The sequence below is a fragment of the Schistocerca piceifrons genome, chromosome 2, assembly GCF_021461385.2.
Source record: "Schistocerca piceifrons isolate TAMUIC-IGC-003096 chromosome 2, iqSchPice1.1, whole genome shotgun sequence".
NCBI classification, from domain to species: Eukaryota; Metazoa; Arthropoda; class Insecta; order Orthoptera; family Acrididae; genus Schistocerca; species Schistocerca piceifrons.
This window is the reverse complement of record NC_060139.1, coordinates 773,455,361-773,469,959: the sequence shown is the minus strand read 5'-3', so window position 1 is coordinate 773,469,959 and position 14,599 is coordinate 773,455,361.

Genomic DNA, 14,599 nt, shown 5'->3' with positions numbered 1-14,599 from the left:
TGGCCCGACTTCCTTTGTATTGACACACATTCGAACACACTATGCCTGCCATAAACCGCAGATATTTACACGTACACCGTTAACCCTCTAGATCCTACGGTGCGCTGCACGGAACTAACTACCTTCAGTCATTTTCCAGTGCAGGGTCATACCATTAATCAGTGCTTCCTTCAAGTTCTTTATTAATGAAGCTACTGTTTGTTGTTTTAATATGATGAGTATAAAATATATTTAAAAACTGTAAACACGAAGAGAAATTTAAAGCTTTTGAAGTATTGCAAATGGAAATTTTAAAAATTTTTGTTTTGTTTTTGGTTGAAGAGTAGGAATGGATTCTTATCAGTTCATCTTTGTTCAAGAGAGGCAAGGGGTTGGTACGACAATAAATAAAATTACAATTCAAGCCAGTTCTTATCATCAAACAAGGTTAGTTTCCTCATCTTCCAGCAATATCAGCAAGTCAACAATTCACCATCCCTTCATACTGAATGTGGCCGGGGTAAAATACAGGGAGGGAAAGGCTGTTTACAATTTGTACAGAAACCAGATGACAGTTATAAGAAACTTTCAGGTTTGCTGACGATACTGCAATTTGGCAGAGACAGCAAAGGACCTGGAAGAACAGCTGAACGGAATGGACAGTGTCTTGAACGGAGGATGTAAGATGAACATCAACAAAAGCAAAACGAGGATAATGTAATGTAGTCGAATTTAATCAGGTGATGCTGAGAGAATTAGTTTAATAAATTAGACACTTAAAGTAACAGATGAGATTTGTCATTTGGGAAGTTGGGAAGCAAAATAACTGATGATGTTCGTAGTAAGGCGGGTATAAAATGTAGACTGGTTAAGGCGAGGAAAGCTTCCTGAAGAAGGGAAATTTTTTAACATCGAGAACAGATTTAAGTGTCATGGAGTGCCTTCTGAAACTATTTGTATGAAGTGTAGCCACATATGGAAGTGAAAAATGGACGATAAAGAGTTTAGAAAAGACGAGAATAGAAGCTTTCGAAATGTGGTGCTACAGAAGAATCCTGAAGATTAGATGGGTAGATCACTTAGTTAGTAAGGAGTTACTGATTAGAATTGGGAGAAGAGGAATTTGTGTCACATGTTGACTAGAAGGAAGGATCGGTTGGTAGGACACGTTCTGAGGCATCAAGGGATCGCCAGTTTAGTACTGGAGAGAAGCGTAGAGGGTAAAATTGTAGAGGGAGAGCAAGAAATGAATACACTAAGCAGATTCAGAAGGATGCAGATTGCAGTAGTTACTCAGAGGTGAAGAGGCTCGCTCAGGATAGAGCAGCATGGAGAGTTGCGTCAAACCAGTCTCTAGACTGAAGATTACAACAACAAACAACATAATGAATCAGTCGGGCTGGTAGTAGTCTGCAAAAACTGGTTCCCATCGCAGCGATCATCCATCTGTCCTTAACCAAGCCCAGTGCAGGACTTTTCCTCTTATTTCTCTGTTTTCCAGTCCTATCTTTAGAACCAAACACTGAATGGAAATTATTTCTATCCGTTTATGTCAATGTATATACATTTATTATGTTCATTTAACTTGTAACCGTAGAGAGCATTTGTTTAATCTGAATAAAGTACTCTTGCCCAGTTCGGCGTGACGGCTGTCACTTGTCGAGAGAATACACTTGCTGAAAGAAATGTTCAGTTCACTGGAGAGTGATGTTGATAAGGACCTTCGTGGGGCTATGTTGAAGGTTGAACTAGGGCCGAACCATAGCCGTACATCGGATAGCCACACATCAAAGGCCATGGTTTTCGGGGTTCCATTGTACAGAAGAGGGACAATAATCGTATTAAGACGGCTTGCTTTGATGTTGTGCATCTTATCTCACTTAGCGCGCACTTCCTCGCACCTCCACAGGGTGGGACAGAAGTAATAGCAGTTGATGTCTTCGAGTCGACAGATTTTTGTGGTCTGAAAGTTCATTTAGTTAGACGATGCGACTGAAATGCACAAATCGATTTTCGAAATGCGGGTTTCCACACAATTTCAGTTTGTCAGCATGCCCCACAGCGGCAGCGTCGTCAGCGAGCTGTGCCTTATCTCCATGGCTCCCCCCGCCAGTGTGGTGCCCCTGGTGACGTCACAGATAAGGTCGCACGTTAAGTGCGCGAGGGTGACGCCTGATAAAGGTGTGACGGCTCACTTAGCGCGCACTTCCTCGCACCTCCACAGCCGCCTGACACCACTGCCCAGTGCCCGCACGCTGTGCGTCGCTCACAGCAGAACCTTATGATATATACAATGCGTTAGCTTTCCGGTAATAGGAAGTACTCTAACCATAGCCGTATATCTGATAGCCACACATCAAAGGCCATGGTTTTCGGGGTTCCATTGTACAGAAGAGGGACAATAATCATATTTAGACGGCTTGCTTTGATGTTGCGCATTCTGGACGCAAGGTTCTCTGCCTCGTGATGACTGGGTGTTGTGTGATGTCCTTAGATTAGTTAAGTTTAAGTAGTTCTAAGTTCTAGGGGACTGATGACCATAATGTTAAGTCCCATAGTGCTCAGAGCCATTTGAACCATTTGAATCTGGACGCAAGGAATTGTGCATGTATATTCTTTCCTTATTTTTTTCCTTCATGTACTGTTGCATCGTTCAGCTCCCTCCCGAAGCTGTTGTAAATCCTTATAAACAGTAGATATTGTGTGAGAGAGATGAATATTGCAGTAATACATAAGAGTCTCTTAACTCATGCTAGGCAATCTTTACACTTTGCTTTTACCACATAGCTTCCAAGAACTCTGGTAAAACATCTCATTTCAGAGCGACCTATTGATAGTTGCCTACTACGTAGCGCAGTATTAGCTACCAGAATCTTAATTTCTCACAATACTTCTCTGGTGTTGTCTAAAGCCTAATTTCATGAGTTATTTTTTATCCTCCGCTACAGGAGAAACCATCATGAAGTGTTCTTATCGGTGAGTAAAATCGTTAATTGCTTAAAAACAGAAAACTTCTGGCTAGGGATTGGAAAAACCGATCGGTTAAAAACGATACCACTATTTTAGTTCTGAATTAACGGTATTTTTCAGTATTTGTTTGGTCTCGCCTGTGTTGTGGTCTTCAGTCCAGAGACTGGTTTGATGCAGCTCTCCATGCTACTCTATCCTGTGCAAGCTTCTTCATCTCCCAGTACCCACTGCAACCTACATCTTTCTGAATGTGTTTAGTGTATTCATCTCTTGGTCTCCCTCTACGATTTTTACCCTCGACGCTGCCCTCCATCACTAAATTGGTGATCCCTTGATGCCTCAGAATGTGTCCTACCAAGCGATCCCTTCTTCTAATCAAGTTGTGCCACAAATTCCTCTCCTATCCAATTCTATTCAATACTTCATCATTAGTTATGTCATCTACCTATCTAATCTTCAGCATTCTTCTGTAGCACCACATTTTGGAAGCTTCTATTCTCTTCTTGTCTAAACTATTTATCGTGCATGTCTCACTTCCATACATGGCTACACTCCATAAAAATACTTTCAGAAACGACTTCCTGACACTTAAATCTATACTCGATGTTAACAAATTTCTCTTCTTCAGAAACGCTTTCCTTGCCATTGCCAGTCTACATTTTATATCCTCTCTACTTCGACCATCATCAGTTATTTTGTTCCCCAAATAGAAAAACTCGTTTACTACTTTAAGCATCTCATTTCCTAATCTAATTCCCTCAGCATCACCCGATTTAATTCGACTACATTCCATTATCCTCGTTTTGCTTTTGTTGATGTTCATCTTATATTCTCCTTTCAAGTCACTGTCCATTCGGTTCAGCTGCTCTTCCAGGTCCTTTGCTGTCTCTGACAGAATTACAATGTCATCGGCGAACCTCAAAGTTTTTATTTCTTCTCCATGGATTTTAATACCTACTCCAAATTTTTCTTTTGTTTCCTTTACTGCTTGCTCAATATACAGATTGAATAGCATCGGGGAGAGGCTACAACCCTATCGTCTCACTCCCTTCCAAACCACTGCTACCTTTTCATGCTCCTCGACTCATAACTGCCATCTGGTTTCTGTACAAATTGTAAATAGCCTTTCGCTCCATGTATTTTACACCTGCCACCTTCAGAATTTGAAAGAGAGTATTCCCGTCTACATTGTCGAAAGCTTTCTCTAAGTCTACAAATGTTAGAAACATAGGTTTGCCTTTCCTTAATCTATTTTCTAACGTACGTCGCAGGGTCAGTATTGCCTCAAGTTTTCCAACATTTCTACGGAAACCAAACTCATCTTCCCTGAGGTCAACTTCTACCTGTTTTTCCATTCGTCTGTAAAGAATTCGCGTTAGTAGATTGCAGCTGTGACTTATTAAACTGATAGTTCGGTAATTTTCACATATGTCAACACTTGCTTACTTTGGGATTGGAATTATTATATTCTTCTTGAAGTCTGAGGGTTTTTCGCCTGTCTCATACATCTTGCTCACCAGATGGTAGAGTTTTGTCATGACTGGCTCTCCCAAGGCCGTCAGTAGTTCTAATGGAATGTTGTCTACTCCCGGGGCCTTGTTTCGACTTAGGTCTTTCAGTGCTCTGCCAAACTCTTCACGCAGTATCTTATCTCCCGTTTCGTCTTCATCTACATCCTCTTCCATTTCCGTAATATTGACCTCAAGTACATCGCCCTTGTATAAACCCTCTATATACTCCTTCCACCTTTCTGCCTTCCCTTCTTTGCTTACAACTGGGTTTCCATCTGAGCTCTTGATATTCATATAAGTGGTTCTCTTCTCTCCAAAGCTCTCTTTAATTTTCCTGTCGGAAGTATCTATCTTACCTCTAGTGTGATAAGCCTCTACATCCTTACATTTGTCCTCTAGCCATCGCTGTTTAGCCATTTTGCACTTCCTGTCGATCTCATTTTTGAGACGTTTGTATTCCTTTTTGCCTGCTTCATTTACTGCATTTTTATATTTTCTCCTTTCATCAATTAAATTCAATATTTCTTCTGTTACCCAAGGATTTCTATTAGCACTCGTCTTTTTACCTACTTGATCCTCTGCTGCCTTCACTGTTTCATCTCACAAAGCTATCCATTCTTCTTCCACTGTATTTCTTTCCCCCATTCTTGTCAATCGTTCCCTAATGCTCTCTCTGAAACTCTCTACAATGTCTGGTTCTGTCAGTTTATCCAGGTCACATCTTAAAATCCCACCTTTTTTGCCGTTTCTTCAGTTTTAATCTACCGTTCATAAACAATACATTTTGGTCAGAGTCCACATCTGCCCCTGGAAATGTCTTACAATTTAAAACCTGGTTCCTAAATCTCTGTCTTGCCATTACATAATCTATCTGAAACCTTCCAGTATCTCCAGTCTTCTTCCATGTATACAACCTTCTTTCATGAATCTTGAACCAAGTATTAGCTTTGGTTAAGTTATGCTGTGTGCAAAATTTTACCAGGTGGCTTCCTCTTTCAATTCTTACCCCTATGACATATTCACCTACGACGTTCCCTTCTCTTCCTTTCCCTGTTATCGAATTCCAGTCACCCATGACTATTAAATTTTCATCCCCCTTCACTTTCTGAATAATTTCTTTTATCTCATCATATATTTCATCAATCTTTTCGTCATCTGCGAAGCTAGTTGGCATGGGCGTGGGTTTCGTATCTATCTGGGCGACAATATTGCGTTCACTATGCTGTTTGTAGTAGCTTACACACATTCAATTTTTTTTATTCATTATTAAACCTACTCCTGCATTACCACTATTTGATTTTGTATTTATAACCCCGTATTCACCCGACCAGAAGTCGTTCATCCTGCCACTGAACTTCACGAATTCCCACTATATCTAACTTTAACCTATTCATTTCTCTTTATAAATTTCCTTACCTACCTGCCCAATTAAGGGATCTGACATTCCACGCTCCGATCCGTAGAACACCAATTTTCTCAATGTCCTCCTGAGTAGTCAGCTCCCGGAGATCCGAATGGGGGACTATTTTACCTCAGGAACATTTTACCCAAGAGGACGAAATGGTTCAAATGGCTCTGAGCACTATGGGACTTAACATCTAAGTTCTTCAGTCCCCTAGAGCTTAGAACTACTTAAACCTAACTAACTTAAGGACATCACACACATCCATGCCCGAGGCAGGATTCGAACCTGCCACCGTAGCGGTCGTACGGTTCCAGAGTGAAGCGCCTAGAACCGCTCGGTCACTCCGCTCGGCCACCCAAGAGGACGCCATCATCATTTAACCATACAGTAAAGCTGCATGCCCTCGGCAAATATTACTTCTGCAGTTTGCCCTCGCTTTCAGCCGTTCGCAGTACCAGCACAGAAAGGCCGTTTTGGTTAGTGTTACAAGGCCAGATCAGTCAGCGATCCAGGCTGTTGCCCCTGCCTCTCTTCAGGAACCACACGTTTGTCTGACCTCTCAACAGATACCACTCCGTTGTGGTTGCACCTACGACTATCTGTATCGCTCAGGCACGCAAGCCTCCCCACCAACGGCAAGGTCCTTGGTTCATGGGATGGGGGGGGGGGGCTATAACAGGTATTTATTTTTTATTGATAACTGGGTACAAATTTTGCTAGGAGTTTGGTAGGCATTTCTTTGTCCGAGGGCTGTGATGACATCCTACCCCACTCCCCACCCAGAAATTTTCTGTAGCAATGATGCTAAAATTTTAGATTTAACTTTTTAAAAAAACGAGTTTGGTAAGAAGTTGTGAGTGTTCTGTAAGTTTGAAATCGTCTTTGAATGACACTGATGAAAGGAGTCAATTTATAGATCGAGACATTATAGAATGAGTATTTATGAACAGATTAGACAGTAAATATCGGTTAATTGTGTAATTTATTATTGAAAATTTAGCTACTGTCACGTAATTGTTCTTGGTAAATGTCATATACTGTCTACTATCCAAATTGTTCATTTGAATTTTTGAAACAGCGTTTAAGGCTAGTATTAGGGAGATGGCGGCACCAACTCAATTTTGATATCAAATTGATATGCAAATTAATTAAACTGATCAATTAATTCCCCCTCCCCCTGACTACTCCCACCTCGACCACGCCCACTCCCACCACCGGATGACGACATGTGTTTTTCTCAGCCCGCATGTCGGTCCCAGCCCCCTAACCCTCTCCACATTCCCCCTCATCCCCCTCCCCGTCCACCCCACCTACCGTACTGGCTGGAATTACCAATTTTGACGGGAATTTCGAATTTTGGCGGGACTTTCTTTGCCCCAGGGGTACGCTGACATCCCACCCCACTCAGGAATTGGCGGGAAATTAAAACTGGCGGTGCCCTTTCTGGGACTTGAACCCTATTCCTTCTGGACAGAAAGCCCAAGTCCACCACCCTAACACAATTATACCACCAGAGGCCCTTATAATTGATGGGAAAATAAAATTGGCAGTGCCCTTTTCGGGACTCGAACCATGGTCGTCCTGAACGGAAAGCCCACGTGCACCCACCTTACACAATCCGTTACATCGAAACCTATTTCCATCTCCATGCTTACATTTGACATTTTTGATGCATAACTCACCTCTACCAACATGTCTGCAAAGTTTCTGTCATACAGTAGCAAATTTCTACAGTTTAGTTTTGTAAGCAATTTGATCGTCAAACCTGTTCCCCACAATCTACTCATATGTCAGAAAAAAACACTGTCGTTTCTAGATTCCACAATAAGCTGTAATTCAAGTGGTGTCTGCCCTATAATTAGAGGTTATTAAGTATGAAATAACGCCTATTTTTTAAACACGCAATCGTGACTATAATAACAGAAAAAAACAGTCATGAGTCCACGAGAACAGAGATAGCCGTTTCCTATTAGTTTTATGAGCAAAATCGGTGTTGTTTTGAGAGAACTATCTGAATCCAAACTTTAACCATTTATAGCACTCCTTGTAATAGAATCTCCTATAAGACTTCACCACGACTCTCTCTTCCAATATATCAAGAAACAATTACCGTCTGGGTGTTGTCAAAGAGCATATTACATATACCGTACGCTACATTGGAGCTGGAGGCCAATGCTCGTAGTCCTTTGCGCAGATCTGCTAGAAATTTCGTCGTCTGTACTGGAGGAAGACCATATCCAGCAAACTGTCAGTCATACGAGAGGGCTCGTGTATTGTTCCTTCACAAGGAGTGTAAAAAAAAATCTTTCACTCCCCTTACGGCTATTGCAGTTTTGCACATCAAATCCATAGCGTCCCATACGAAAGGATAAAGTCATTTTCTTGGCGTATGTTGGAACACCCACATACTTTGTAAGCCTGCTGTTCAAGGCGAATCTATCATGCATCCCCTATTACTAAGTATAATACTTCACCAATAACTGAATGCTGGCGACACGAAACAATACTGAGGAAAATCTGCGATGGATGGACATGCCTCATAAGTTTCTTTCTTGCGCATGGTACCAATGTGTGTTAGAAAGAGAGGCGTGATCGTCCTAGAAGCCGTCAGATGTTAAAAACACGATGGTAACAGCCATTTTACTGTCGCACACGGTCTTGGTTCTACAGGTGCTCACAAGTATAAGACGATATCCGTATTAAAACCTATACAAGTCTTATAAATCCTGGTATGGTATTATCTCCGAATGAAGTGGTTTTTCCACACAAAAACGGCGACATTGAATATAGACGGTGATCGCCGGAGTGTGTATTAACAGATCGACAGTGCCGCTACGCGTCGCTGGTGGTGTAAGCTCCTAACACAATCATCCAATTTAGAAAGTGACTCAGCTAAGGAACGTGGTATGAAGCTGATGTGTGCAACTCCCTCATGCTGACACTAGATATTTCTCTAGTATCTGTAACGCATTCTGTCTCGATGCCACGTCAGAGGTTCTGCGATGTATCCACTGGGCTATAGGCGGTGGTTGATGAAGAATGATCACATACAGTAGATGGTTTGCTAATTGAGGTCGTAAGAAACGTACACTTGCTTTTCAGATCTCTAGTGTTACGCTCCAGTATAAATGCTGTCTGCAATTTAGAATCAAGTCTTCCCATTCAACCACATACCTGCATTGGATCCTATGGAGAAGTCTTTTAGTGATTACACCCACTAGTGAATCATATTCGTGCACTCTCATATCTCGAAACCAGTCACCTTTATCGAAACTACTTGTTACAGTAAAATTCCAACATGCATCTTCTAACTGCTACGTAGACTCTGCCCCGCCATCCCTGCAGCTTTGCGCATGTGATCATCCCCATTTAAGTCGGAGGGAGCTATATCTACCACATCCTGCAACCTCTTTAGAAACAGAGTGAGTTGATTTAATGCTATACGACTGAGTTTTGACCACTCAGTGGAAATGGGAACATGTTGTCATAGCTCTGCCAAACATGTGCAATATGTAGGGTGAGCACCAAACAAAGCCTGCTCCTGCAACACAAGGTAGTATAAAAGACAGTACGAAAAGTTACAGTGATGTTTCTTATCGGGAAAATTAGGTAGACTCAAAATCATAAAGGTACTGCAGTCCGAAGCACGCCGCAAATTCGCGCACCTGCTGCTACCTGAAGTCATGGAAGCGGCAGAAAGGGTCGCAACTCATGAAGCGGTGGCCAAAGAAGGCAAGGTGGAAGCCGCGCTCCACTATTCAAGCAGGAGAAGTGGGCCATGCCACCGTGAAGACGACAACGGTGGGTTCCGCAAAACGTTGCACAAAGCCACCGATGACGCCGTTTCCGCGCTCAAATCCGCCGTGGCGGAGGAGAGTGCGGTCCTGAAGGCGGAACTGGACGAGATGTGTAGCAAGGTGACACAATTGAGGGTAGATCTGGCCCTCTCATCTAACATGACACCTGAAGAGGCACCAACACCCACCAGTACGGCGGTAGATGCAGAAACGCAAATGACTGTCTCCCTGGCCGATGCAGGCTGCTGGGCAGATGGTCATGGAGTTGGCGACACCCGCCGACACTAAGAAGTCGGCTCCCTTTGAAACAGTCACCCCTTCAGCCTCTGCACATATTCTGAAGAGATGCCCATGGAGACCGAAGGAGAAGAAGATGAAGCGTTCTTCGAGTGCCTGCCCCTCCCCAACAAGAGTTGCGTGAGGTTGGTACTCAGTAAGATCGTAGACTCTCTACGAGATGGCAACTATCCCCACCATGGAAATCCATACCCTTTCACAGTAACCGATATCCCCCCTCTCCCACACCAACCCCATACATTTCACTTGTAGTGTGAAACCCTAAACCAGAAGATTAAAGGGAGGGAAGTCGTCCAGCACGCGAATCTGGAGCATATCAACCGCTACCCGACCTTCAACAACAAAGACTGGAGGTACATGGTGGAAGGAAGCCATCCTTTATATCAAACAGAACTCGCAGCCAGAGGACTACTCCCATCAGACCAAAATAGAGTTCGGACTGCCAGGAAACAACAAGAAGAATAAGAAGCCGCCAGAGACATCTAGCAGATAGTTCCTTTTGTTCTAGATAACCCTGAGGCCCATCCCGACCCGGAGGTGCCAACAATTCAATCAGTCAGGAGTAGAACAGGAACAGCTTCGAACAGCTTAAACTCTTATGACTCGGGCTAAGGCTAAGGTCTGTCATTTAGTGTCAGTGTCAGCAGGCTTCTAAAGTATGTGCAAAGCAAAAATACTACGTCCTGTCATAAGGAAAGGCATGGATTGAACGTGGAAAACTGCGATAGACGTAAAGGGAATGAATGAAAGACTTTTTTTTTTTTTTTTTTTTACACTGCTTGTGAAGGAACAATACAGGAGCCCTCTTGTATGCGCTCGGGGACTGGATGTTTGTCTTGTTCTCATCATTCATGAAAGTGGAAAGACTGGACTGAGTAAAGATTTGGAATTTGTACGGGCGCTGATAACCGAGCAGTTGAGTGCCCCACAAACCAAACATCATCATCATCGTCATCAACAACCTCTCGTATGATTAATAGTTTGCTTGATATTTCTTCCTCCAGTACAGATGACAAAATTTTGTGCAGGTCTGCGCGAAGGACTTCGGGCATTCTCCTCCAGCTCCAATGGAGCGATACGGTGTATGTAATATGCTCTTTGACAACACCCATACGGGAAGAGAGAGTAATGGTGAAGTCTTATAGGAGATTCTATTACAATGAGTGCTATAAATGATTACAGTTTGCCGGCCGCGGTGGTCTGGCGGTTCTAGGCGCTCAGACCGGAACCGCGCGACCGCTACGGTCGCAGTTTCGAATCCTGCCTCGGGCATGGATGTGTGTGATGTCCTTAGGTTAGTTAGGTTTAAGTAGTTCTAAGTTCTAGAAGACTTATGACCACAGATGTTGAGTCCCATAGTGCTCAGAGCCATTTGAACCATTTTTTGATTAAAGTTTGGATGCAGATAGATCTCTCAAAACTACACCGGGTTTGCTAATAACACTAATAAGAATCGGTTGTCTCTATTCTCGTGGACTCACGACTGTTATTATTATTATTATTATTATTATTATTATTATTGTCTCGATTGTGTCTTTAAAAAATTGGCCTTAGTTTATACTTCATAACCTCTAAATATGAAGTACACACCACTTGAATTACAGCTCATTGTCGTATCTAGAAATGATAGTGCCTTTTTTCCGACTTGTGAGTAGATTGAGTGAATCAGGTTGTGGTGATCACATTGCTTACAAAACCAGACCGCAAGAATCTGCTACTGTACGACAGAATCTTTACAGACCTGTTGGTAGAGGTGAATTATGCATCAAAATTGTCAAATGTAAGCATGCAGATGGTAATTGGTTTCGCTGTAACAGAAGAGACTCATGACAAAATCTTATAGGAGGTTCTATTACAAGACAGTCTCTCATGATTTGTTTTGTAAATATCTGTATGATGTAGAATTGCAAGTGTAAAACGAGACCTGACATCATGTACAAAACAACTATGTCCTCTGCAATTATAGCTTGTTGTTGTCGAACGTAAAATGATTGTTTTTTCCGACATGTGAGCTAATAGTGTAAAAAATTGTAATCTCTAATGTTATTTCAAATGTCTGACATGCTTGTAATACATACCTGATGATCTGTGATCGGCGGTGGTGCACTTCACAGGATGTCTAACATTCTCCGTGGTGTCTGTTTGTTCTCTATCGTGTCTCCCTACCACTTTCGCGAACGACGCTCTGAGCGTGTTTTTTAGGGAATTGACTAGTTTGAACCTGGGACCTGTTGCTGGTAAGGAGACGCCAGACCACACATGACATGTAGAGTTCAGAAGAGTTCAGTGAGACTAGCGATGATATAACCAAATACTTAATGATTTCAGCGTCAGCTCCACTGCACTCCCTGTAAAAGAATCTTAATACTAACTAAATTTAGTGGAAGGGGTTCAAAGCTTTCCTATTTGTAGTTAGCTGGTAAAATAACGTCGAAAAAGCATTTAAGTTTACCATTGGAAATTTTATTCTACTCACAAAATATTGTTTATAAATTGCGCTACTGATAAAAGGAAATGTTTTAATACAGGATGATAAAAACCAACTGCGTTCAACAAAAATGTGAGCGAATATTCCCTGAGTGGGTTTCCAAGTTCTACAATGGATCGAAGGATGACCTATGCCATTATTGTTGTTGTTGTGGTCTTCAGTCCTGAGACTAGTTTGATGCAGCTCTCCATGCTACTCTATCCTGTGCAAGCTACTTCAAATTAAGTTTCACAAGAGAGAAAACTATCAAAATGGTCTACAGTGACCCTCAATTATCTTTAATTACTTATCTAACTTGTCGTAAATTACAGTGGGTGATGTAGCTTCTCGATAACTATATAACATAAAAATCGTCGCGTTTCAGATTTTTACTTCAAGTGGCAAATCTGAACACCATGAGCTTTAATTGACGATCGACACTAGTATTACGCAAAAAGGGGGTGTAACAGATGAGACTTCTGCAGTTCTGAGTGAAGCTTTGTGTGCTGTTGTGCGGGATCGCGTGCGTTCATTACCTTGACGTTGTTGGTCAGGGGGCGGCGGGCAGCACAGCTCCGCTCACCTCGCCGTCTTGGAAGCAACTCTCCTAACTTCTCCTTACTACAATTTACTGAAGTTGGTTTAAAAAAACTACCTGGCTGTGTTTTCAGCTGGCCAATCAGGGTCTCAATGTTAACATTAAGCTCCGCCTACAAAAATTCTGTCTATCCAATGAGAAACGTTATACTTTTCGTGGTGGGGCAATGTTTTTAATGTTTGCAACGTAACAGAGACGCGAAAAAGTCTCACGCTAAAACTTGCAGCTGGTGTGGTCCTTTTAGTGTTATCGTAAGATCTATACTTCTTGAGGGCTCTATCTTTTAACATTGGCTGGGGGGAGGTCCTGAAATGTAACAGCGACGCGAAAAAGTCTCACGCTAAACCTTGCGAGTTGTGTGGCCCTTTTTGTGTTATCGTAAGATCTATAATGTACTTCTGGAGGGCTCTAGCTTTTAACATGGGCTGGGGGGTGGTCGTAGCGGTTAGCTGGCGACGTGGGTGTCCGTCCCTTATCGTAGGGCCTTCCAGCTTAACACGGTTCTGCTCTCGGCTTCTGTTCTCGTTTCTCCCCTCGGAACTGCGTCTGTCTCACGGTGGGAAGGTATGACATGCATTTAGGCATTCTTGTGTTAGTCTGTGGTATTCCATTTGCTCACTCGTTACTCGTATTACTTTGGTTAATTTAATGTCACGATTTATTCAGAGCTATGTGACATACTACTGGATTTGCTTATCATGTCAGGGTTTTCATGGAAGGTGTTGGATTTGCCTGACACCTTACATATGTCGCGAAATAATGTGATGCGAATTGTATCCTGCAGTTGAACGTGAAAACTATACAAATTTTGTTCATAAAACTAAAGTAATATGGACTGTGCCTAGAAGAAAGAGGACATTTATTATCGTTGTGATTGTATTTTCCCTTTGTAATAGTTGCTTTATTATAGAAGCCATGTTGATGTTAAATACAAATGTTACAGTCCACTGCTCATAATGGCGTAGTGGCTGAGTTCCCTTAGAAGTCGCGGCTGTCGCTTTAGACAAACAAACCATGACTGGGATAGCCCTCATTTATCATGGATTTGTTCTGAGGGATGCCGGCATCACGCTGTATGTGTAGCTATTGTCGGCGACAAGAATGCTGACCGCCCAGCAATCGTTCTCGCAAGGGAGCACTGTACTTAAGACACTGTAGTGTAAGGCTATGATCGCTTTAGGCAGAAGGCTTCTTGTTTCCGAAGCAGCCAACTTTGAAAAAAGCCTTCTGGAGCGTTCTCCGGAATCCCGTTGTTTTTCCAGAGAATCCAATCTTCGCAAGAAACATGTTTAACAGAATCCAAGAATGAATTGCACTGATGTTAAATACAATTGTTCTCCACCGCAGAACGGCGGGTTGCTAGGAGCGGGGCAGGGCGTGTCTACTGGAAGTGGTCGCCAGACAGAGTTGCACTCTGACTAGGGGCGTGGCGGTGCTGCTAAATTTCTCTTTTGTTTGGCTAAGGGTTGCCACCTCAAGGCAGGACACGTGCTGCGAGTGGCCGTAGAGGGTAGCGGGAGACCTGGTGAAAACAGCGACTGCAGAGGAGTGGCAATGGGGCGGCAGAAAATCAGC